The sequence below is a fragment of the Triticum aestivum genome, chromosome 3B (genome assembly GCF_018294505.1).
Source record: "Triticum aestivum cultivar Chinese Spring chromosome 3B, IWGSC CS RefSeq v2.1, whole genome shotgun sequence".
Taxonomy (NCBI): Eukaryota; Viridiplantae; Streptophyta; class Magnoliopsida; order Poales; family Poaceae; genus Triticum; species Triticum aestivum.
In genome coordinates this window covers 727,790,134-727,816,589 of record NC_057801.1, presented here as the reverse complement: position 1 = coordinate 727,816,589, position 26,456 = coordinate 727,790,134, and positions in this window count along the sequence as shown.

Genomic DNA, 26,456 nt, shown 5'->3' with positions numbered 1-26,456 from the left:
TGAAAAGTGCTTTTCTTAATGGTCATATTAATGAGTTGGTTTATGTCAAGCAACCCCCCAGGTTCGAGGATCCCTACTTCCCGGATCATGTGTATCAACTCGATAAGGCACTCTATGGCCTTAAACAAGCCCCACGTGCGTGGTATGACCACCTTACCGAGTTGTTACAAGATCGTGGATTTGAAGCAGGGCAAATTGATCCCACTCTTTTTACTAAGAAGGTCAAAGGGGAGTTGTTTGTGTGACAACTATATGTTGATGACATTATCTTTGGTTCCCCTAACAATGCTTTCAATGAAGAATTTTCCGCTCTCATGACCTCTAAGTTCAAGATGTCTTCGATGGGAGAGTTGAAGTTCTTCCTTGGTTTTGATATCAAACAAAGAAGAGAAGGTACCTTCATCAACCAAGCCAAATACACTCAAGACATGCTTAAGAGATTCAAGCTAAGTGATGTCAAGCCGGCCTCTACTCCGATGCCCACCAAGTGCCGACTTGACATTGATCCCAATGGTAAAGCGGTGGATCAAAAGGTATATCGCTCTATGATTGGTTCCTTTCTTTACCTTTGTGCATCTAGACCGCATATCATGTTGAGTGTGGGAATGTGTGCACGGTTCCAAGACGCACCAAAGGAAAGCCACTTTGTGGCGGTCAAGTGAATCTTTCGATATTTGGCTCATACCCCAAACTTTGGCCTATGGTACCCAAGAGGAGCTAACTTCAAGCTTGAAGGATTCACGGATTCTAATTGGGCGGAAGACAAGGTGGATAGGAAGTCCACTTCTGGAGGGTGCCAATTTCTTGGTTGCTCTTTGGTAAGTTGGTCTTCCAAGAAGCAAAGTTGTGTCTCTCTCTCGTCCACCGAAGAGGAATATGTGGCGGCCGGTAGTTGTTGTGCACAACTCTTATGGATGAGGCAAACTTTAAAGGAGTACTGTGTCCTTTGTGACAAAGTGCCTCTTTGGTGTGACAATGAAAGTGCCATCAAGATTTCTCTCAAACCGGTGCAACACTTCAAGACAAAGCATATTGAGATTCGGTATCACTTCATCCGGGATCACATTCGACGAGGGGAGATCGAGCTCAAGTATGTCAACACTCATGATAACCTTGCAGATATTTTCATGAAGCCCTTGGATGAAGCAAGATTTTGCGAGTTAAGGCATGAGCTAAATACATTGATTCAAGCAATGTGACTTGAACCCTTGCACCCCCCACCACACTCAACTTGTTGTATAGTTTAGATGTAGGCATGGACATAGGGGGAGTGTTGTTCTCTCAATGAACTCTCCCTCCCCCCATTATGCATAAATCGATCAACTCTTTCACATTAGCCATTTTTGATGGTACTTGTGCTTCAAAGATGAGTTTTGGTCATGGGCCGAAGGATAATTCTTCGCGGTGCCATACCAACTAACTCAAACATAGGTGGCTCCGGCCACCGCCCTCTCTTTTGAGAGGTTGGGTTGCGCAGTTGCTTCTTGTTGTCTTTCTGCCTTTGGGTTGTTCGTGTTCTTGTGGTGTCATTTGTGCAAAAAGTTTCTTTGCAAAGACCTCTTTTCGTGTGTCGAAACATGCATTTTCTTGAGTTCACGGTACTACCGCAGCCAGCTGCGGTACTACCGTGTTAGGGGAGCACAGTACTACCGCCCCCACGCAGCAGTAATTTTTTACTGCCGCCTGGGAGAGCGGTACTACCGCTTCGGTGCGGTACTTCCGCCCAAGCGGTACTACCGCAATGACGTCCGGTACTACCGCAACGGCTCAGACGCGTGGGGATAAAGACGGGCAGGGGGAGTTCTAACTCCCCCATACCCATTTGCTCGTTCCCCATCTCGTCTCTCTCTCTCCCTCGCTCAAGAATGGAGCCGGCGTCCGTCGCCGGATCTCCGCCTCCGGCTGCCCTCCCGTGATTCCGACCAGTGGGATCGTTCCCCACCACGTGCTCTTGCTATGGACCAAGGTTTTCCCCAACTTCTTCTTGTTTCTGTTGTGTTTGTTGTCTCTAGTTTTTAGGGGAGACTTGTGTGTTCTTGAGATTCTTAGGCCTAATCTTAGCAAGAGTAGGATGAAGGAGCGTAGTATTGCGTAGGAATTATACTTGTCCTTTGTCCTGTGCTAGATGTGATCGTTGTAGCACTGCCATGGTTTCGCGGTTCTTTTCAGATTCGAACCATCGTTTGGATCTGACACGGTGCAGTACTACCGCCCATCTGGAGCGGTACTACCGCTTGTTCGGTACTACCGCCCTCTGGCGCGGTACTACCGCTCGCCCTGCGGCACTAAAAATTTACTACCGCTCCAACCACGGTACTACCGCGCCACGCACGGTACTACCGCGACCTGGAGCGGTACTAAAATTTTAGTACCACATGATCTGGCAGTACTACCGTGGCTTACATCTATCTCATGGCAACTTTCACGTATACTTCCTATGTGTTTCTTGTGCTTTACCATGGTCTTTGCATTGATCCTTTTGCGTTTCGTGCGTGTTTTGCGTGTCTGTCTCAGGTGGTGGCTCTCGCCGTTCCAACCCTAGCCATGACACAGGCTTCAAGCGTCTGCGCAATCTAGGTGAAGCACCAGAGGGCTCCACTACCCCCAAGCGCCATGTCAAGACATCAGCTATTAAGTACAAGGAACCCAACAAGAGCATGGACAAGATACCCCAATCTGAGTCCGTTCCCGTCTCCGGAAGCTCAACCCGTATGTGCATCCCCGTGCTCCTGCCAGAGGTTGTGAACTGTTTTGGAACAAGCAACAGACTCTCATTTATCTGGATGTCATCAAAAACAAGCAGAATACCTATGTGGATGTCAAATGGATAGAAATGCATCACCTGAGGAAGGACAAGCATCGTGCGTACTTTGGAGAAGCTCTGGATTTGGTGGAGCAGTTTGGTATTGAACATGTGATCTCTTTTCACCTTGACTATGATCCTGAGCTTGTTTGTCAGTTCTTTGCCTCAGTCTACTTTCACCCTGATGAGGAGAGGAGGATGACCTGGATGTCCAATGGACGTCAGTTGACTGCTACCTGGAAGGAGTTCATGGATTTGCTCCACGTTCCTGATGACGGGCTTGACACTCCCGTGGGTGTTCTCCCTCATGGCAATCCGGAGTCTGCTAGCAAGGACAAGCTTCAGCCCTACTATGTTGAGAAGGCGCTTCCCAATGGCAAGACAAGGTGGGTGCTCAACTCCTTCTTGGATATCATGTATCGCATCTTCCGCAACTCCTTGTTCCCTCGCATTGGTGACAAGGACAAGGTTCATTCCTATATGGTGGATATGATGCTCATTTGCGAGGAGGCTCGTTCGTCTCAGACTCAGCCACTTGATGTCTCACACATCATGTGGTGTGAGCTTCGATTTGCGGTGTTCAACCGCAAAGTGCCTATCTATGGGCCCTATATGTTTCTGCTGATCTCGAAGACTTGGGAGAAGATGTTCCCTGGTGAGGAGTTCCTTGCTCCAGACTGGATTCGCCATGATCCCATCTGTCTCCGTGTCAAGTCCAACTGGGCCAACACTACTACTCGCGCTGAGGCGTCTGTTGCTAGGGCTGCTGTTGATGAGGAGGATGTTGGCGCTGAGGATGTTGCTGAGGACCGTGCTGCCAGGTCTTCCCATAGTTCCTCCATGCCCTCATGGGCCAAGAAGCTGAAGGACAAGATGAAGACTCTTTTCTACATGCAAGCTAAGGGCCAGTACAGGACTCACGTGTCTTCCAAGGAGAGTCATCGCCGGGACAAGAAGATCTTGCAGCTCTATGGTGAGGATGTGTCTGGCGGTTCTGAGGATTGCATCACTCTAGAGACCGAGTGGATGGAGAAGCAAGGCTACAGGTGGACTGATTCTGAGGAGGACATTGAGGAGACCACCCCTGCTGTCGAGGAGTCCGATGGAGAGGGTTGGGATGAGTTCCCTGCTTGAGCCACCCCGTGTGTGTAGGTGTCCTCTCTGCCTTTTTGGCGTCTCGATGCCAAAGGGGGAGAGAGTGTAGGGATTTGCGTGTCTTGTGTTGTCGTTCAGTGTGTTTGCTGCTTTCTCTTTGAACCTCATTTCAGTTGCTTTGGGTTGCTTTACTTCATATGGTGTAAGACATATGCACTCTATCTATCTTATGCACCCTATCTATCTTAGCAAGCTTGTGATATATTGTGCTACCTTTGTGATATGCTCTGCTTAGATGTAATATAGGGGGAGTGTTGATCCTAGGGTGTGTGCGATGCAGTCCAAAGCATCTATCTAGATTGCACACATCTAGGGGGAGCCCGTCTATATTCTAGAGAGGAGGGGTTTGCATGTGCCCTATATTATCTCATCTATGTGCAAATCCCGTATTGTCATCAGTCCACCAAAAAGGGGGAGATTGTAAGAGCATATTTATCCCTTAAATGTTTTGGTGATTGATGACAATGCTTTTGCGGACTAATCGTGTGCCTTTAGTTTCTCAGACGCTTCATCTCTAGGCATGAGACAATTCGGTGCCCCTCGAAGACTATTGAAGACGGTGTTGTTCTACGTTTCTCTTTGGTGGATTTGAGTCGTAGGAGAGCCGTACTATTAAGAAGGGGTCCGCGTCGGAAAGTTTCGGGTGGAATCAACACGTACACATGTCCTTCCTTTCCTTTGCACTTTGGAGCATCTCTCCGTTATCCTAGTTGTGCCTAATCTGACGGCTACTGCTGTACTAGCCGTAGTACTGCTCTAAGGAGCGGTAGTACCGCAAGCACTTGCAGTAGTACCGATGGGAGTCACGGTAGTACCGCTCCTCTAGAGCCTTAGTACCGTGGATCCCAGGCCTAGTGCCGCTCCAGTACGGTAGTAGGGGCGGATGTAATTTTTTACATCCGCGCCCCCACGGTAGTACCGCACGTCCTGCGCATAGTACCGCGGGAGGCCACGGTAGTACTGCTCCCCCGGAGTCGTAGTACCGTGGCCCTCATACCTAGTACCGCTGCATCATGGTAGTAGGAGCGGATGTAATTTTTTACATCCGCGACTCCACGGTAGTACCGCGCGTCGTGCGCGCTAGTATCGGGTCGGATTTTTGCACTATTTCATTTTCAGCGGAAGTAGGCACGGATGTAATTTATTTCATCCGCACTCTTCGTAGGCAGTGACTTTCCTGCCTTGCGGTAGTACCGCAAGGGGGAGCAGTAGTACCGCACAAGCGGTAGTACTTCACCCATGTCAGGCAAGTCCGGGATCTACACTTCCACCAAGAAATATTCGATTCCCCCACTAATCCCTAGCGGATCTTGTTACTCTTGGGTGTTTGAGCACCCTAGATGGTTGAGGTCACCTCGAAGCCATACTCCATTGTGGTGAAGCTTCGTGGTGTTATTGGGAGCCTCCAAGTGTTGTGGAGATTGCCCCATCCTTGTTTGTAAAGGTTCGGTCGCCGCCTTTCAAGGGCACCAATAGTGGAATCACGGCATCTCGCATTGTGTGAGGGCGTGAGGAGATTACGGTGGCCTTAGTGGCTTCTTGGGGAGCATTGTGCCTCCACACCGCTCTAACGGAGACGTACTTCCCCTTAAAAGGAAGGAACTTCGGTAACACATCCTCGTCTTCACCGGCTCCACTCTTGGTTATTTCGTGCCTTTACTTTTGCAAGCTTACTTGTGTTGTATCTATTGCTTGCTTGTGTGCTAGTTGTCATTGCATCATATAGGTTGTCCACGTAGTTGCATATCTAGACAACCTATTTTGTTGCAAGGTTTAAATTGTTAAAGAAAAGCTTAAAAATTGTTAGTTGCCTATTCACCCCCCCCCCCTCTAGTCAACCATATCGATCCTTTCACATGGGAGCCAAGGACCAGAGGGGAAACCCTTCTCCCATCTAGGGAGGAGGTCAAGGAAGAAGAAGAAGAAGAAGAGGGCCTCTCTCCCCCTTGCTTCTAGTGGCGCCGGAGCGCTGCTGAGGGCCATCATAATCACCGCGATCTTCACCAACACCGCCGTCATCTTCACCAACATCTCCATCACCTTCCCCCATCTATATCCAGCAGTCCACTCTCCCGCATACCGCTGTACCCTCTACTTGAACATGGTGCTTTATGCTTCATATTATTATCCAATGATGTGTTGCCATCCTATGATGTCTGAGTAGATTTTCGTTGTCCTATCGGTGATTGATGAATTGCTATGATTGGTTTGAGTTGCATGTTTTATTGTTGGTGCTGTCCTATGGTGCCCTCCGTCTCGCGCAAGCGTGAGGGATTCCCGCTGTAGGGTGTTGCAATGAGTTCATGATTCGCTTATAGTGGGTTGCGTGAGTGACTGAAACACCAACCCGAGTAAGGGGATTGTTGCGTATGGGATAAAGGGGACTTGATACTTTAATGCTACGGTTGGGTTTTAGCTTAATGAATCTTTAGTAGTTGAGGATGCTTGCTAGAGTTCCAATCATAAGTGCATATGATCCAAGTAGAGAAAGCATGTTAGCTTATGCCTCTCCCTCAAATAGAATTGCAATAGTGATTACCGGTCTAGTAACATAGTCAATTGCTTAGGGACAATTTCACAACTCCTACCACCACTTTTCCACACTCGCTATATTTACTTTCTTGCATCTTTATCTAAACAGCCCCTAGTTTATATTTACGTGCTCTTTATTATCTTGCAAACCTATCCTACCACACCTACAAAGTACTTCTAGTTTCATACTTGTTCTAGGTAAAGCGAACGTCAAGCGTGCGTAGAGTTGTATCAGTGGCCGATAGGACTTGAGAGAGTATTTGTCGGAGTAATGGGCCACGGGTAGGCTAACCCGAGCCCCAGAGCCTTTTGAAACATCGGGGCAGACTGCGCCCCTCAAGACCCCACGATGAAGAGCCGCCTCCTGGGAGTCGGCATCAACCGTCCCTCACGGCCGAGTCCCAGGGACGGCTTCGAGGTAGGCCGACTCTCGGGTGACGGCTTCTAGATAAGCCGACTCTTAGCTGACGACTTCCAGAGAAGCCGGCTGTGGGAGTCGGTCGCGAATCCAACCTCCTCCTTCCTACGCCACGATGGGCGGGGTGTTGTACGGTCGCAGCATGGCCGTCTCTACCCCGCTTACGAGGGGCTGGCATGGCTACAGTGCGCCGTATCACTGGAGATCTCCATCATGGCATGGCACTGTTGCCATGCCTGCCCTGACCTCTGCCCTCGTGGGCGGCGCACTATGCCCACGACGGCCTACTAGTATGGCCCAGAGACGGCAGGACCCGCCCGTCAGCGGGAGCACTGAAGACGGCGAGAGCGCCACAAAGACGGCCCCGTGGGAGTCGGCCCCCTGGAGTCGGTCGGCCCCTCCCACGGGCCCTGCACGCCATTAACCAGACAAGACGGGGAATGGCGACAGTGATCGCCCACCAGACGGCGGCACTGTTGGCATGACCCCATGACCAAGCCAGCGTCATCAGAAGCACCACTACAGTACCAGGCCTATCAGCGGGGCCCGGCAGTCGGCGGGCCCCGGCAGTCGGCGGAGACGACGGCGGCCTAAGAGACAGACGGCTGGGAAACGCGCCCAGCCGGATTACCATTGTATCCCTGGGGGGCAGGCCTATATAAGCCCCCCGGGGCACCCATGCAACAGGGAGAGCCTCTTTAGCATTAGACCGATCATATAGGAAGGAGGGAGCTAGCCTTGCCCTCTCCTACCTCTAGAAACAGCTCTAGGAGCACCATTGTATTCGCTTTGCCATAGTGATCATGCGGAGACTCCGCAGAGCAGCAGTAGGGGTGTTATCTCCTCGGAGAGCCTTGAAGCTGGGTAAGATCCGCCGGCGTGCATGTCTTCGCCTCATCCCGCTTCCGAGCACCGGCGACGTTCTACTCGCTCCCACCATGATAAGCCATCCGTTGGCATATGTCATACCCAACCCCCGACATTTGGCGCCCACCGTGGGGCGAGGTGTACCGTCGTCCGGAGACCTGCTCTAGACGAGAACCCTTTTCCTCCCTGGCGAGCACAGCCAGCCCGACACGCCAGATGGAGTCTGCGCCGACGCGTTGCACAGCACTGAGATCGCCTGCGCGGCCAGCTGCCTCGCCGAGCTTATCGGCGAGGTTCGCCTCTCCGATGAGCCTGCGTCCAACGCAGGCACGAGCGGCCCCGAGAGCCTCCTCGCGGGTCTCCTCGACCAACTCCACGTCGCCGGCGAGCCTGCCGTAGACCTGGAGTCCATAGGCTCCACTGACCCGATGCTGGTCGACTCCGACACCGCGTCGCTCGACGCGTTCCCCACCAACGTGGTGGTTTACGACGAGCCGCTCCCTTGCGCGGAGAGCGGCGGAAGCACCGTCACGGAGGTCCTCGTCCTCGATCACGGCGAGCATTCCGGCGAGGAAGCTCGCGATCCACTCGACGCGGCCCTGCGAGACCTGACCGCGCTGATTCCGGGAGACGCCGATGCCAAGACGCTGGAGGCACGCCGCCTCCAGCTCGTCGAGGGCGCGAGGAAGCTGGCAAGCATGAGACACTTGTCAGAAGCCTACCAGCGTGAGATGGATTGCACTGTGGGCGGCTCGCCAGCTCCAACCGGGCCTAGTCGCCTAGGCGCAGTCCGGCAGCGTGGCGCAGCCATCGCCAGCCTATTCGGGGCCAATCGCCCTGTGTACGCCACGCCTACAGAGAGATTCCACGCCGCCCAGGCGGCGGCGGATGATCTGGACAACTTCGAAGGTGAAGAGCGCCGCCTGATGACGGAGCGAGTTCAACAGCTCCTCGACGCGGCTGCCGCGCAGAACGAAGTCGGTTGCTGCACGGAGGCGCCGCAGCGACAAAATGATGACTTGCCTCCCCGCCGAGATCAAGGCGCGACGTCTCGGACACCAACAGGCAGTGTCTGCAGAAGAAAAGACAAGGATCCGACTGTCAGCCACAGTCGGACTCGCATCACCATCGAGCGCGACCAAGACGGCCGCCCCAAAGCAGTGGAACGGCAGGACGACTATCTGCCTCCCCCTCCTCGCAGAGAAAGGCGAGTCTCCCCACCACCCGTAGAGCATCCGACTCTCGGCGACCGCCTTGGCCGCCGAGAGGGAGTCAGAGAGAATGACGCCCGCCACCGGATCGATCAACTCCACCGATCCCTGACGTTGGAAGAAGAAGACGAGTTGGGTCCTCCCTGTTTCGGACCCCGCATCCGAGACGAGCCCTTCCCCAAGGGGTTCACGCTCCCCCGAGATACACCCAAGTACACCGGCTCCGTGAAGCCGGAAGATTGGCTAGTTGACTACTCTACGACCGTCAACATAGCGAACGGCAACAAGCGTGTTGCCGTAAAGTATGTTCCACTCATGCTCCAAGGCACGGCCCGGACATGGTTGAACAGCCTAAAGCCCCACAACATCAATAGCTGGGTTGACTTCACCGAGGCCTTCGTCCGCAACTTCACGAGCACGTACAAGTGACCTCCCAAGCCTCGCCAACTCTCCTTGTGCGTGCAAGGCCACGACGAGTCCACTTGCGACTATCTCACGCGCTGGGCCGAGCTTCGGAACTCTTGCGAGGGTGTGCACGAGGTGCAGGCTATCGAGTACTTTACTGCCGGGTGCAGAGAAGGCACCCTCCTCAAGCACAAGCTCCTCTGCGACGAGCCGGAGACCCTCGATGAGCTGCTGGTCACAGCAGATAAGTACGCCACGGCCGACTCCTCCATGAAGGCGGAGATTCAAGTTAGTGCGACTGGCAAAGTCGCCCCTCAGGCTCCAAGAACTCCGGCTGGGGACACCAGTCGGAGGCAGCAGCAAAGCGACCACAAGCGCAAAGCCCCACAGCCAGCTTCTAACAGCCGGCAAGTGGCGATAGTCGAAGACCAACAGCCGGAGGGGCAGCCTCCGACCAAGCGACAGAAAGGCGGCAAGTCCAACTGGTTGCCGGCCTTCTCCTACGAGCAGACTCTAGATGGCCCCTGCAAGTTCCATAGCGGCGTGAAGCCGTCAAATCACACCACCCGGAAATGCCACTGGCTCACCAGAATCGCCAAGGGAGACGACCTACTCCCTCCCCCGCCTGCTGGGCCGCCGCCTCCACCGCCGCCCCAGCAGCCGGCTGTCAGGCCAGTCGGCGCGATACAAGACGAGTTCCCAGATGAGCACGGAGCCTATGTGGTGTTCACCAGTGTGGCTGACGATCGACGCAGCAGGCAGCAACAGCAGCAAGAGGTGAACGCAGTCGCGTCAAGCACTCCAGAGTTCATGCACTGGTCCGAGAGGCCTATCAGTTGGAGCAGAGCTGATCACCCAGAGGTGATGCCGAGTCCAGGCTCCTACGCCCTGGTCTTAGGCGCCACACTCGCCACAGATAGGCGGGCCGCTCGTTTCTCGCAAGTGCTGATAGACGGAGGTTGCAGTATCAACATCCTGTACAAGGATACCATGGAGAAGTTAGGAATCAAGCGAAGACAGCTTCAGAGCAGCCGGACTGTGTTCCACGGCATTGTTCCCGGCCTTTCCTGCTCGCCAATCGGCAAAATCCTGATAGACGTCCTCTTTGGGAAAAAGATCATTTTCACCGAGAGCCAGTTTGGTTTGAAGTGGTGGACCTCGAAAGCCCGTACCATGCGTTGCTTGGCCGACCTGCCTTGGCCAAATTCATGGCGGTCCCCCACTACGCCTAACTCAAGATGAAGATGCCGAGTTCCAAGGGGATTCTGACTGTAGCCGGCGACTACAGAAAGTCGTTCGCTTGCGCGGCCGAAAGCAGTCGGCTGGCCGAGTCCTTGGTGATCACAGCTGAGAAGCGGCTTCTTGATCGGGTTGTGGCGATGGCCGGCAAGCAGCCTGAGATGTCGCCCGACGCCAAGGAGTCGGAAGCAGAAGGATCGTTCAAGCCGGCCAGAGAAACGAAGAAGATACCCTTGGACCCGGAGCACCTAGAGAGGTACGCTGTCATGGGTACAAACCTTGACAGCAAATAGGAAGGCAAGCTCTTCCATTTCCTCCGTGAGAATCGAGACATCTTCGCATGGTCCCCTAAAGACATGCCAGGTGTACCGACGGAATTCGCCAAGCACAAGTTACATGTCCGGTCCGATGTGAAGCCCGTCAGGAAGCCCGTCAAGCAAGAGTTGTTGGAGAAGAGATAGCCCGGCCAGCCGGCTTCATTATGGAAGTATTTTTCCCAGAATGGCTAGCAAACCCAGTCCTGGTGCTGAAGAAGAACAAGCAGTGGCAGATGTGTATCGAATACAAAAGTCTCAACAAAGCCTGCCCCAAGGATCCATTCGCTCTGCCGAGAATTGATCAGGTGATAGACTCCACAGCCGGATGCGAGCTGTTGAGTTTCCTATATGCATATTCTGGATATCACCAGATCAAGCTGAACCCGGCTGACAGACTGAAGACCGCCTTCATCACGCCGTTTGGTGCCTTCTGCTACCTGACCATGACGTTCGGCTTGAGAAATGCCGGCGCCACCTTTCAGCGTTGCATGCAAAAGTGCCTCCTCAAGCAACTCGGCAGAAATGCCCACGTCTACGTGGATGATATAGTGGTGAAGACGGAAAAGCGTGGAACACTGTTGGAAGACCTCAAAGAAACCTTTGAGAACCTGCGCCGATTCCATATCAAGCTCAACCCCGAGAAGTGCGTCCTCGGAGTACCAGCCGGCCAACTCCTTGGCTTCCTGGTCTCTGAACGCGGCATAGAGTGCAACCCTGTGAAGATCAAGGCCATCGAGAGGATGGAGGCACCCAGACAACTGCTAGACGTGCAAAAGTTCACCGGCTGTTTGGCGTCCATCAGCCGATTCATCAGTCGGCTGGGCGAGAAGGCCCTCCCCTTATATCAGCTCATCAAGAAGACGACCTTTTTTGAGTGGACTCCCAAGGCGGACGAAGCTTTACTCCAACTAAAGAAAATGTTGACTACACCCCCTGTGCTGGCGGCCCCGACTCCCAAAGAGCCCATGCTCCTATACATTGCCGCCACCAGCCGGGTAGTCAGCACAGTCATTGTAGTTGAGCGCAAGGAGGAAGGCAAGGCGCTACCTGTCCTGAGACCGGTATATTACCTGAGCGAAGTACTGTTGGCCTCCAAGCAGAACTACCCCCACTACCAGAAGATGTGCTACGGCGTGCACTTTGCCGCCAAGAAATTGAAGCCTTACTTCCAGGAGCATCCAATCACAGTGGTCTGCACAGCCCCACTTGCCGAGATCATTGGAAGCCGAGATGCTTCCGGCCGAGTGGCCAAATGGGCCATCGATCTGGCTCCCTACACCATCTACTATCATCCCTGCACCACCATCAAGTCGCAAGCACTGGCCGACTTCCTTGTCGACTGGGTCGAGACCCAGTACCTGCCGCCAGCGCCCGACTCCACCCATTGGCGGATGCATTTCGATGGCTCCAAGATGCGCACCGGCTTGGGAGCCGGTGTCGTCCTCACTTCCCCCAAAGGCAACAAGCTCAGATATGCGCTGCAGATCCATTTCGCCGCCTCCAACAACGTCGCTGAGTACGAGGCGCTCATTCATGGTCTCTGGCTTGCCAAAGAACTCGGCATTCACCGGATCCTGTGTTATGGCGACTCTGACTTGGTGGTCCAGCAGTCATCTGGCGATTGGGACGCCAAGGATGCAAACATGGCAAGCTACCGCTTTCTTGTGCAGCAACTCAGCGGATACTTCGAGGGGTGCGAGTTCCTCCACGTGCCAAGGAATGACAACGACCAAGCAGACGCCTTGGCACGAATCGGCTCCACCCGCCAAGCAATACCATCTGGTGTCGCCCTTCGGCGCCTCCTCAAGCCGTCTGTCAAGCCTTCACCAGAATCAGACTCCATCTTCGTGCCGGCTCCACCCGAAGAAGTCGGATCCGTCTCCAAGAGCGCTCCAGTCAAAGCAGGCCCGGGGACTTCAGAACCCGGCCCGGGGACTGTGGCGACCAATCCGATGACTCCAGAACTTGGCCCAAGGACTGCTCCAATCAGCCCGGGGACTTCATCAATCCAGCAAGCGGCTGCAGACTCCAACCCGCCGTCTCCCAGCCCAGCCGCCCTTGTCCAAGTCGCAGTACTGGTAGTCGAAGAAATAGCAGCACCCTCATGGGCACAACCCATCCTCAAGTTCTTGGTGAGCAAAGAGCTGCCAATTGATGAAACCGTGGCTCGGAAAGTACAACGCCGAGCGGCAGCCTACACCATAGTCAACAGAGAGTTGGTCAGGCGCAGCGTCACTGGCGTCTACCAGCGTTGCGTCGAGCCAGAGCAAGGCCAAGCGATCCTCAAAGATATCCATCAGGGCGAGTGCGGCCACCATGCGGCTTCAAGAGCACTCGTCGCCAAAGCATTTCGACATGGTTTCTTCTGGCCGACTGCCCTAGAAGAGGCCAAAGAATTGGTTCAAAAGTGCAAAGGGTGCCAGAAGTTCCGCTCCAAGCCACATCAGCCGGCTTCGGCACTCAAGACTATCCCCATCGCCTGGCCCTTTGCGGTTTGGGGCCTGGATATGGTGGGACCATTCAAAACAGCCCGCGGTGGCCTAACTCACTCGTCGCGGTGGACAAGTTCACCAAGTGGATAGAAGTAAAGCCCATCAAGAAGTGGAATGGTCCGACTGTGGTGACTTTCATCGCCGACATCACGACTCGGTACGGCATGCCGCACAACATCATCACCAACAATGGCACAAACTTTGCCAAAGGTGCCTTGGCCCGTTTCTGCGTGACTCAGGGCATCAGACTGGACTTAGCGTCCGTTGCCCATCCGCAGTCAAACGGCCAGGTAGAGTGAGCAAATGGCCTCATCCTGTCTGGCATCAAGCCTCGACTGGTCGAACCACTGGAGCATTCGGCCGGCTATTGGCTTGATGAGTTGCCAGCCGTCCTCTGGAGTCTGCGCACGACTCCAAACAAATCAACCGGCTTCACACCCTTCTTCCTCGTCTACGGTGCTGAAGCCGTCATCCCAACGGACATAGAGTTCGACTCTCCGCGAGTCACCATGTACACCGAGGAAGAAGCAAAAGAAGCACGTCAAGACGGTGTCGATCTTCTAGAAGAGAGCCGGCTGTTAGCACTCAGCCGGTCCAGCATCTACCAGCAGAGCCTGCACCGATACTTAAACAGGAAGGTCAGGCCGAGATCTTTCCAAGAGGGCGACCTTGTGCTCCGGTTGATCCAGCGAACAGCCGGCCAGCACAAGCTGTCGGCGCCTTGGGAAGGCCCCTTCATTATCAGCAAGGTGCTGGGAAATGACTCCTACTACCTGATCGACGCTCAGAAGCCCTGAGCACGCAAGAGGGACGACTCCGGCAAAGAGACGGAGCGCCCATGGAATGCAAATCTTCTCCGAAGATTTTACAGTTGATGCAGTATGTATCACGCTACCCTTTGTATTAAAGTACCAAGACTTTGGGCCCCCCGAGACGAGCTCAGGGACTGCCCTTTTTTGCTATTTGTATGATAAGAATTATGCCTTCGAGTATATTACTCTTTGTTATGCCGCTCGGCACCGGGCTCGACTAGTCGGCCCGGGGACTCGCCGCCTCGCCCTATGAAATGCTTCCCGCAGTCAGACAAGTAGTGTGTGGCGCCTAAGCCGTCTCCTGTCAGAAGCCGCAGCTCGCAGAGCGACTGTTTGGTAGGCATGGGTAAGGAAGAACGGGCGCCCACACGAAAAATGGCTAAGGACCCAAAGCACAAACGTAGCTTAAGACGGCTTCCAGCCTCTCTCAAGCAAAGCCGACTCATGAGTAGTCCGCTTGCCGCTTTCTTCTAGCCTCTCTTAAGTAAAGCCGACTCGTAAGTAGTCGGCTTACCGCTTTCTATCCGACTTATTAAAAAGACTCTAAAATGGCCAGGTACTTGACTTCCCAAAGTAGCCAAGTGTTTGATCCAGTGGCAGTCCGCATAGCGGTTGTCCGACTGGCAAGGCGGCGACTAAGGGAAGGCAGCAAAGGAAAAAGCCAAAAGAGCAATGAGCAAGGAAAGATAGAACTCGGATAAATATTTACATAACATAGGCCCTTGGCCGAATCTTCAAGTAGAAGTTCAAAATACACCCCGCGGGTGGAATTGTTCGAATTAACAAAGTTCTTCAAAGTTCGTCCTCCGCCTCGTCTTCCTCCTCGGTGCTGGAAGCAATCACCTCCGCCGAGTCCTCATTGTAGTCTGGGTTCATCCCGAACCACTCCGGCGGCGCCTCTCTGCCGTCTTCAGCCCGATCAGGGACGAAGATGCTGGTGTCGGCATAGTCGGCGATCGCCGCAGCACGAGCGACGAGGGCGTCTTCCACAGCTACCAGCTCCGCCTGGGCCTCTGACCGGAACGCGGCTAGACGGTCCAGGTCCAGCCCTGGATACCATGCTTTGATGAATTCCAAGCCTCAAGACGACCAGCTGCGACCTCCATCCAGTCGGCAGTCCGACTGGCAGTGCGCAGAACCGGCATGTCTGGCCACAGGGCAGCGATGGCCTGGGCGCCGGCACGCTGAAGCCGGTGCAGCATCCGATGGGCCGGCCGCAGACGAGCCTCGATGGTCAGAAGCTACTCGTCAAGGGTCCGGGGGGCGTTGGCGGCAATCTCCGCACCATCTTCCCTCCGCGCCTCACGATCTGCCTCGATGGCCTGAGTGGCCGCCTGCGAGTGGCCAGGGATGAAGTCTGCCAAGACAAAAAGTAGCAAGTCAGAATCGGAGTCGCCCGACCCACAGTCGGCGGCTCAAAGAAAGTAAAGAAACTCACCGTCGATGATGTCCTCAATCTCATGAAAGCCGGAAGTCAGCTGCGCCTCCTTGTCGGTCCAGGAGGAGCGCTCGCTCTCGAACTCGGCCAGGAGCGCAGCCTCTTTCTTCTCTGCCTCCTCCTGCGCCTTCTTGAGCAGCTCCTTTTGCTCCGCCAGCTGCACGGCTAGCAGATCACGCTCCGCGGCAAGCTTGCCGCACTCCTCCCCCTTGGCACGCAAGGCGGTGTTGGCCTCGCCCAGCTACTACTGAAGAGTGGCGTAGGCCTCTGAAGAATAAAAAAGAAAGACATTAAGTCGTCAACAAAGAAAGTCGCTGAGAAGATCCGGCCCGACTGCTCAGTAGTCGGCCCGAATCTCGGGGACTACAGCCCGCGCGTGCGCCAGTGCGCCCCCGCGAAGAAGGAAGACTCACTCCGACTCTCTGACAAGTCGGCAGTCTGCTTGCTCAGCTCCTCAACATTGCGGTTGAAGGCAGTGACGCGGAGGTTGTGGTACTCCTGCAACAAGAATTTTTAGACGAAGATAAGTATCGGAACTCGCCAGAAGGAGTTCCGAGCCACCTGCTCAGCAGCCGGCCCGAAACTCGGGGACTACACCCAGTAGGTGCGCTGGCGCGCCCCCATAGAGAAGAACAAAGAAAAGAAAAGTCAAAAATGAAGCATACCCGGACGGCTACTCGCGACGCCAGATGCGCCTTGGTGCAGCTCTGGATGGCGTCGCCCTCGGCTCGCAGCTTCGCCTGGACGTCCAAAAGCGCCTGGTTCAGCGGGCCCGTGCCGCCTCCTCGCACCCACCCAACGGGCGCGGTGCTCGTCGCCTCAGCGTCTGGGATGGCCGAGCTGGCGGCGTCGGTCTCCAACGGGCGTGGCGCCGAAGTCGCCTTCTCGAGGCGGCAGCGCACTGGCGAGGCGACTTGAAGGAGCAGCCTCGCCACGGACTCGTCCTCAGTCGGTGGCACCGGCGGGGTTGCCGGCTGTTTACCTGGCGCACCCCCAGACAGCGGCGGAGGCGGCGGTGGCGGCACGATTGTGTCTGACATGGAGCCATCGCTGCTCTCTCTCTCTCCATGATGGGGTGCTCACCACCGGCTTCCCCAGTCTGCCCCGTCAACTCCGGGGGCGGCGGCACGGAGTTCATCGGAACGAAAAGTAGCACCGACTGGTGGTGCGCGGCCTCCTCGGCTTCGGCCTCGTCCAGCTTCCTCTGGGCGGAGGCAGCCGCCTTCTCGGCCTCCGCCTTCTCCAGACGGGCGTCTTCGTCCTTGTCGCGCTTCTCCCGCGCGTTCCGCTCCGTCGCCTCCCGAAGGTCGGCGGCGGGATGAATCCGCCGAGTACTGGCGGAAGTCTCCGCTGACCCCATGACGGAGGCGGCGGCGACCCTCTCCAAGGTGAGGGGAGCCCTAAGGCGAAGAAAGCATGTAAAAGATTTGGACAAAAATCCACCAAGAGCAAAACAAGTCAAGAGCAGAGGCACTTACGCGGAGACCAGCGGCGGCTTCTTCACTTCCTTACGGAAGCGGTTGGCCTTCGCGAGCGCCTCTTCCCGCTTGGTCGCGGCGGCCGCCCCCTTGAACTTCTTCGACCGGCCGCCAAGCAAGCTCGGCCTGGCCTGGCACCTCTTCACGCCGCCTTGACCATCCAAGCCGGCGGAGGAGCCTGCGCCTGGATGGCCAACCCTCGATTGGCGGCGCGGGACGACTTCCCCCTCGGCGTCGTCATCAGGCCAGTCGGCAAAGGTGGCCGACGGCCTGAAGCCTTCTCCTCCTCCTCCTTCGGCGTCGGCCTCCATCGCCGCGGCCCCCAAGTCGTCGCTCTCTGCTCGATCGGGGACGAACTGGTGGGCCGAGCCCGTGGTGCCGGCTAAAGGCTGGATGAGGGGGTTCTGACTCAAGAAAAACAAAATAATTAGAAGTCGGATTCGGCTGCAGAGAAGACAAAAGAAGAAGAAAGACGACTTACGACAGGTGGGGGGTTGGCGCGTGAGTACGGCTCCGTGCCGAACTGCCAAGTCGCCGCGAGGTTACAGTTTGAAATATAGTTCACCATGTCTGCCACCTCCGCGTGGGGCATGTCCTTGGAGCAGAGCCGACTCGGATCCCGGTGGCCGCTCATCTGACAGATCAGATGAGGTAGGCCTTGGAGCGGGGGGACTCGGCGCGCCACGAAGGCGGCCAGCAAGTCGGACCCGGTCAGGCCCTCCGACTGTGTCAGCTCTCGGAGTCGCGCAACGGCGGCGGCACCAGCGGGAGTCAGCGTCTTGACCCGGTGGGACCAGCTGGAGAGCCTCCCGGCTGGTGCGCCGGCTTTGAAAGGCGGCAGGTTGACCCAGTCGTCGTCTGCGGCGACGTTCTTAACATAGAAGTAAGAGCACTGCCACATCTTCACCGACTTGATAGCGGGATGGCGGGAAATGGATTGTCGGTCATCGATCTCCGCATCACGATGAAGGCGCCGCACTGGGCCGGCACACCGGCGACGTGCGTGCCGAGCTTGGACTGGAAGAACTCTCCCCATAGCACAATTGTGGGGAGAACGCCGAGGAAGCCTTCGCACAAGGTGGCGAAGGCAGCCAGCAGCACCACCATGTTCGGGGTGAGGTGGTGCGGCTGGAGCCCGTGGAACTCCAAGAAGGAGCGGAAGAAGCCGCTCGCCGGCAGCCCCAAGCCGCGCATGAGGTGCGAGCGGAACACGACCCGCTCGCCCTCCTCTGGCGCCGGCACTATTGCCCTTTCCGGCGCGGCACGGGCTCGCACTAGGTCCGCGCCGGGGAGGCAACGCGTTTTGTGGAGGAACTCGATGATGTCATCGTGCATCTCGGAGCCTTCCCACACGCCGGAGTGCACGACAGCTGGTGCGGTGGCGGAGGAAGAGCTCATCGTTGCAAGCGCGGCGTAGCTCGGTGCGGCGGCGGCAGGAGGAAGAAGAGGCAATGAGGAAGCAAGGGGAGTAGGGGAGATGGGCACGCGTGCTTCGCCTCTCCCTTCCTCCCGCCTACTTATAGGCTCAGGGGCTGAGAAGCCGATGGGGCGGGCGTGGGATTAACTGCGCTCCGGCCCCCACGTCCCCCACGATTTACCACATGCAGTAACTGCGTGCAGTTACAGCATGGGAAACCCAACCGTCCGCACGACCGCAACAAATCCGCCTACGTGCCGAGGCACGGTAGTGGCGGGCCCCGCCTGAGGTCCTGTCCCGTCGCGCGCATGGGTGGGCAGACTGACCCCGCCACGTGGCGCCCCGTGACGGACCCGCAGCTGGCGGCTGCCCGGAAGCTTATCAGGCACGCCGCCTGGAACCCGCCGCGACGTTCAAACTCTCTAAGAGGCAAGTCAGCCTTCTGCGAGTCCGACTCCAGCTAGTCGGCCTGGAGGAAGACGGCGAGCGAGTCCGAGATTCCACCCCCAGAGAGATGAAACTGTTGAGGCTCCCCGGCGCGTCTCCCGCGGCGCCTCACCAGGTTCGGGCACTACTGTCGGAGTAATGGGCCACGGTTAGCCCAGAGCCTTTTGAAACATCAGGGCAGACTGCGTCCCTCAAGACCCCACGATGAAGAGCCGCCTCCTGGGAGTCGGCATCAACCGTCGCTCACGGCCGAGTCCCAGGGACGGCTTCGAGGTAGGCCGACTCTCGGGTGACAGCTTCTAGATAAGCCGACTCTTAGCTGACGACTTCCAGAGAAGCCGGCTGTGGGAGTTGGCCGCGACTCCAACCTCCTCCTTCCTACGCCACGATGGGCGGGGCGGAGTACGGTCGTAGCATGGCTGTCTCTACCCCGCTTACGAGGGGCTGGCATGGCTACAGTGCGCCGTATCACTGGAGATCTCCATCATGGCGCGGCACTATTGCCATGCCTGCCCTAACCTCTGCCCTCGTGGGCAGCGCACTGTGCCCATGACGGCCTACCAGTACGGCCCAGAGACGGCGGGACCCGCCCGTCAGCGGTAGCACAGAAGACGGCGAGAGCGCCACAAAGACGGCCCCGTGGGAGTCGGCCCCCTGGAGTCGGCCGGCCCCTCCCACGGGCCCCGCACGCCATTAACCAGACAAGACGGGAAATGGCGACAGTGATCGCCCACCAGACGGCGGCACTGTTGGCATGACCCCATGACCAAGCCAGCGTCATCAGAAGCACCACTGCAGTACTAGGCCTGTCAGCGGGGCCCGCTAATCGGCGGGCCCCAGCAGTCGGCAGAGACGACGGCGGCCTGAGAGACAGACGGCTGGGACCCGTGCCCAGCCGGATTACCATTGTATCCCTGGGGGGCAGGCCTATATAAGCCCCCCGGGACACCCATGCAACAGGGAGAGCCTCTTTAGCATTAGACCGATCATATAGGAAGGAGGGAGCTAGCCTTGCCCTCTCCTACCTCCAGAAACAGCTCTAGGAGCACCATAGTATTCGCTTTGCCATAGTGATCATGCGGAGACCACGCAGAGCAGCAGTAGGGGTGTTATCTCCTCGGAGAGCCCCGAAGCTGGGTAAGATCCGCCGGCGTGCATGTCTTCGCCTCATCCCGCTTCCGGGCACCGGCGACGTTCTACTCGCTCCCACCATGATAAGCCATCCATTGGCATATGTCGTACCCAACCCCCGACAATATTTGTTCTACCTTTAGCTCCTCATTGGGTTCGACACTCTTACTTATCAAAAGAGGCTACAACTATCCCGTATACTTGCGGGTTATCAAGACCTTTTTCCGGCGCCGTCGCCGGGGAGTCATAGCATGGGGTGAATATTCTTGTGTGTGCTTGTTTGCTTTATCACTAAGTAATTTTTATTTGCTGTTCTTAGTTGTTCTCTATCTTTAGTTATGGATATGGAACACAAAATACCAAAAAAATTATAGGTACTTGCTACTCATGTAGATGGGGTAACTCCTAAAACCCCCGATTCTCATTATATGAAAGATATTATGTACTACTTTGATAATCCTGAGAAAACCCCATTCAACTTTATAATGGGAGACACGTTGGATCAACGTGAATACTTTAGGGATTATCGCTCGACACAAAAAGGGAAACTATTATGGGATCAATTTATTATGTTGCGTTGGTATGCACGGGATCTATGCTTGAGATATGATATTACTTGTTGCACTAGGATGAAGGCTCCACACCTTCCCTTTTCATGCAAATTTAATGATAGTGAAACCTTAGCTTCTTATGCTAATGGTAGATATGATTACTATGATGTGGAACAAATAGAAGAATTTGTTGCTTTTAAGGCTGCTTATGAAATTGAATCTTTGTTTGAAAAGTATGAAGCTTTAGATGATGATGTTTATAGGCCGGAAAATCTTGCTATACTTAGATATTGCTATGAAAATTATGAATACAATTACTATATTAATGCTTTTATGGAGAAAGTCTCCACTGTCCAAGAAGAGACTAATATTTTGCAGGAAGCTATGGAAGAAGAAATTGATGAAACTGTGAGCTCACTGGATGAAAAAGATGATGAGGAGAGCGAAGAACAAAAGGAGGAAGAGCGGATTAGCTACCCGTGCCCACCTTCTAATGAGAGTAACCCTCCAACTCATACATTATTTAATTCTCCTTTGTGCTTACCGGAGGATGATTGCTATGATCCCTTGAATTTGTTTGAAATATCTCTTTTTGATGATGCTTGCTATGCTTGTGGCCAAGATGCCAATATGAATTACGCTTATGGAGATGAACTTGCTATAGTTCCTTATGTTAAACATGAAGTTGTTGCTATTTCACCCACGCATGATAGTCCTATTATCTTTTTGAATTCTCCAAACTACACTATATCGGAGAAGTTTGTGCTTATTAAGGATTATATTGATGGGTTGCCTTTTACCATTGCACATGATGATTTTGATGAATGTTATATGCATGTGCTTGCTGATCCTACTTGCAATTATTATGAGAGAGGAACTATATCTCTGCCTCTCTATGTTTCCAATATGATAAAATTGCAAGAAACTGCCTATACTATGCATTGGACTTTACTTGGTGTGCATGAATTGTTGTTTTATGACATGCCAATGCATAGCAAGAGAGTTAGACTTTGTTGTTGCATGATATATGTTACTTTGTGCTCACTACTAAATTACAAATCATTGTTAATTAAAATTGGCTTTGATATACCTTGGGATCCGGGTGGATCCATTACTTGAGCAGTAAATGCCTAGCTTATGGCTTTAAAGAAAGCGCTGCCAGGGAGACAACCCGGAAGTTTTAGAGAGTCATTTATTTCTGTTGAGTGGTTTTATATAGTTTAAAAAACAAAAAATAAAGAGGGTAACCCAAAAACTTTCCAAAAAGGAAAGTGAAAGTAAGAAAGACAATCATTGTTGAAGTGGGAGAGCTCCTTGAACTTTGTTCATGCTCACGGAAACTTTGTGAATCTTGATTACAGAAACTTTTCATCAAAAATAATTATCCCCTTGTACAATTCCTTTGTATTATAAAAATAATGTGCCAAGGTTTGCCTTTAGGATGTTCACAATGCTTGTTGGTTTGTACGGTGCAGGACAGAAACTTTGGCTGTAGTGCTTGATTTTACATTTTTAACTGGAACGTCAAATGGTTCTGATTATTCTTGCACTGTCTTGCTATAAAACTTTTTTATTTTTCCTAAGTTTGGTAGAATTTTTGTGGTACCATAAGTATGGTGGATGTTCAGATTGCTACAGACTGTTCCATTTTTGACAGATTCTGTTTTTGATGCATAGTTTGCTTGTTTTGATGAATCTATCAATTTATATTAGTGGATTAAGCCATGAAAAAGCTATATTACAGTAGACACAATGCAAAAATAAGATATGAATTGGTTTGCTACAGTACTTAGAGTAGTGATTTGCTTTATTATACTAACGGATCTTACCGAGTTTTCTGTTGAAGTGTTGTGTGGATGAAGTGTCTAAGCGAGGATGCCTCGATATGAGGAAAAGAAAGAGAGGCAAGAGATCAAGCTTGGGGATGACCAAGGCACCCCAAGTAAATATTCAAGGAGACTCAAGCGTCTAAGCTTGGGGGTGCCCCGGAAGGCATCCCCTCTTTCTTCAACAAGTATCGGTATGTTTTCGTATTCGTTTCGTTTATGCATTATGCGCAAGTCTTGGAGCGTCTTTTGCATTTAGTTATCACTTTTCTTTTATGAACCATGCTGGTATGATATAGTTCTTGGTTGATTTATAGAAAGCTCATTGCACTTCACTTAAATCTTTTGAGCATGGCTTTATAGAATGCTTCATGTGCTTCACTTATATCATTTGAAGTTTGGATTGCCTGTTTCTCTTCAAATAGAAAACCGCCATTTGTAGAATGCTCTTTTTCTTCACTTATATTTGTTAGAGTGTGGGCATACCTTTTGTAGAAAGAATTAAACTCTCTTGCTTCACTTATATCTATTTAGAGAGATGACAGGAATTGGTCATTCACATGGTTAGTCATAAAATCCTACATAAACTTGTAAGATCGCTGAATATGATATGTTTGATTCCTTGCAATAGTTTTGCGATATAAAGGTGGTTATATTAGAGTCATGCTAGTGGGTGGTTGTGGATTGTAGAGACACTTGTGTTGAGGTTTGCAAGTCCCGTAGCATGCACGTATGGTAACCGTTGTGTGACAAATTTGAAGCATGGGGTGTTTCTTTGATTGTCTTCCTTATGAGTGGCAGTCGGGGACGATCGATGGTCTTTTCCTACCAATCTATCTCCCTAGGGGCATGCGTAGTAGTACTTTTCTTCAAGGGCTAATAAACTTTTGCAATAAGTATATGAGTTCTTTATGACTAATGTGAGTCCATGGATTATACGCACTTTTACCTTTCCATCATTGCTAGCCTCTTCGGTACCGTGCATTGCCCTTTCTCACCTTGAGAGTTGGTGCAAACTTCGCCGGTGCATCCAAACCCCGTGATATGATACGCTCTATCACACATAAGCCTCATTAGAATTCGACGACGCGGCCATTCCACCAAAAGAAAATTCGACCAAGAAACCAGACGTACCGCTTCACAACCATAACAGAGCGGCTGTGGACACTGCGCACGATCTACGTGAGCATCTAGATAAGAAGGTCGGTGCAGCCAGGTCCATCTATGGACCTAAAAGACACACCCCGGCGAAGGAATATGGTCACCCAAACGACCACACAAGACAGATACCAGTCCGGAATAAACTCCAGACACAACAACAGCCGACTACATGCCACAGCGCGTCCAGATACAGAGGGGCTGCTCACCCCATGTACTTCAGTGAAGAAGTACTGGACCATGAATTCCCACAAGGCTTCAAACATGTGAACATAGAAGCATATGACGGCACTACAGACCCAGGGGTCTGGATCGAGGATTTTATCCTGCATATTCACATGGCTCGTGGGAATGACCTCCACGCCATCAAATACCTTCCCCTCAAATTGAAGGGACCAGATCAACACTGGTTGAAAAGCCTACCCGAAAACTCCATCGGGAGTTGGGAGGAACTCGAAGACGCTTTCAGGGCCAATTTTCAAGGGACCTATGTCCGGCCTCCGGATGCAGACGATCTAAGTCACATAATCCAACAGCACGGAGAGTCCGCCCGCAAGCTTTGGAACAGATTCCTCACTAAGAAGAATCAAATTGTCGACTGTCCGGACGCCGAAGCCTTAGCGGCATTCAAACACAGCATCCGTGACGAGTGGCTTGCCAGACACCTCGGCCAAGAAAAGCCAAGGACAATGGTAGCCTTAACAAGCCTTATGACCCACTTTTGCGCGGGTGAAGATAGCTGACTGGCCCATAAAGGCACCAGCGACCCCACCACATCCGAAATAAGGGATGGCAACGGGAAGCCACAGCGTAATAAAAACAAACGCCAAAACAAGGAAGAGAGCCCGGATAACACGACAGTCAACGCCGGATTCAGGGGCTCTCGACCTGATCAGCAAAAGAAGCCATTCAAAGGCAGTAAAGAGGGACCGTCCGGTCTGAACAGAGTCCTGGACAGACTATGCCAAATTCATGGCACCCCAGAGAAACCTGCGAACCACACCCATAGAGAGTGCTGGGTCTTCAAGCAGGCCGGCAAATTAAATGCCGAACACAAGGGGAGGGACACACCAAGCGAAGACGAGGATGAACCTCGCCAATCGAACACTGGGGGACAGAAAAAATTCCCACCAGAGGTTAAAACAGTAAACATGATCCACGCGACTCACATATCCACGAGAAGGCATGGACGTGCACCCATAGACGTGCACGATGTAGAACCCATCGTACCTACATCTCATTACTGGATGTCTCGTCCGATCACTTTCGACCACATGGACGGCCGAACTAGTATTCAGCGTGAAGGATCACAGGCCTTGGTGCTTGACCCAATAATCGACGGATACCGTCTCACCCGTGTCCTCATGGACGGCGGCAGTAGTCTCAATTTAATATACGAGGACACTGTCCGCAGAATGGGGATAAACCCATCCAGAATTAGACAAAGCAACACCACCTTTGAAGGGGTGATACCAGGCGTTGAGGCCTATGGCAGGGGCTCAGTCGTGCTGGAAGTAATATTCGGCCCCCCAGGCAACTCCAGAAGTGAAGAACTGCTCTTCACCATCGCACCTTTCCAAAGCGGCTATCACGCATTGCTTGGGAGAACGGCCTTCGCCCGCTTCAACGCATTGCCGCACTATGGCTACCTTACACTCAAGATGCCCGGTCCCCGTGGCGTCATTACCATTAGCGGAATAACGAAGTGCTCTTCGCGCGCAGACGAACACGTGACGGCCCTAGCGCCCGGACTATAAGCGGCCTCCAATATCAGAAAACATGACTGTTCATTACGACCACAGACACGGTTAGACGAGTCTGGTAGCCCGGATAAAATTCAAACAGGGCACCATATATGTAATCCCATGACGGAAACCAGGGGCTGTATATATTTAATACAGCCCCACACTTGGCTCAACCTTATTGGCAGGCCAACATCTTACACTTTTATTATTAATCGCATACTTACGTTGTACTGTCCTACGAGTTTTCTTTTCTCCACAGACGATGTTCGCACGATACCCTTCCAGGATACGGCACGACAGTGACAAAGGCGCAGACGTGCAGCAAGGCCCCATGCAACAGGTTTCTTTTTAGATTAAGCCCCTGTGTAAACCTTTTCTACTACCTCTTGTTGTTTAACCATCCCATGGTTCTATACCCATAGAGGATACTGCCGTTATTGGCATTTGGCCATGGCAGACTAAATTGCACGTACCTAGGAATTAAGGGCTTATAATAGGCTCTTGTCAGCCTATTTTCCTTTACAAAGACCGAATACCCTCGGGAGTGTTCGGCGTCAAGAGTTTGGCCGTATATGCATCAGCTCCGAATCATGTCTTTGGTCAAATGTTGGGTTTGCCCGGCTCCTGGGTTTGCCGCCTTATGTTCCATTATCACCGGCTAAGGCAGGCCAAAGGAGAACTACTGCGATTGTGCCCTGGTTATTCCGGATGAGCGCCTTAATAGAGAAATCCGAAAACTGACTGTAATGATACAACAAGAGACTGTTCAACCACTCAAAGACTCACCGGAATCCCTAAAGATTCCTCCGCATTAACGAAGGGCCGTTTCCTGGCCATGTACACACGCGCCCATATTCGGATGCACGCGAAGGTACCAGGGGCTACATAGTAGCCCCACCATTATACTCCCATGGCTAAGCGAAAGCGTTACAGCTATATAGTCCGGTTGCCTAGTTCGACGTGTGATCACCTCCTTAATGGACCAAGACGTTGGATCAAGTGTGATTAAGCATA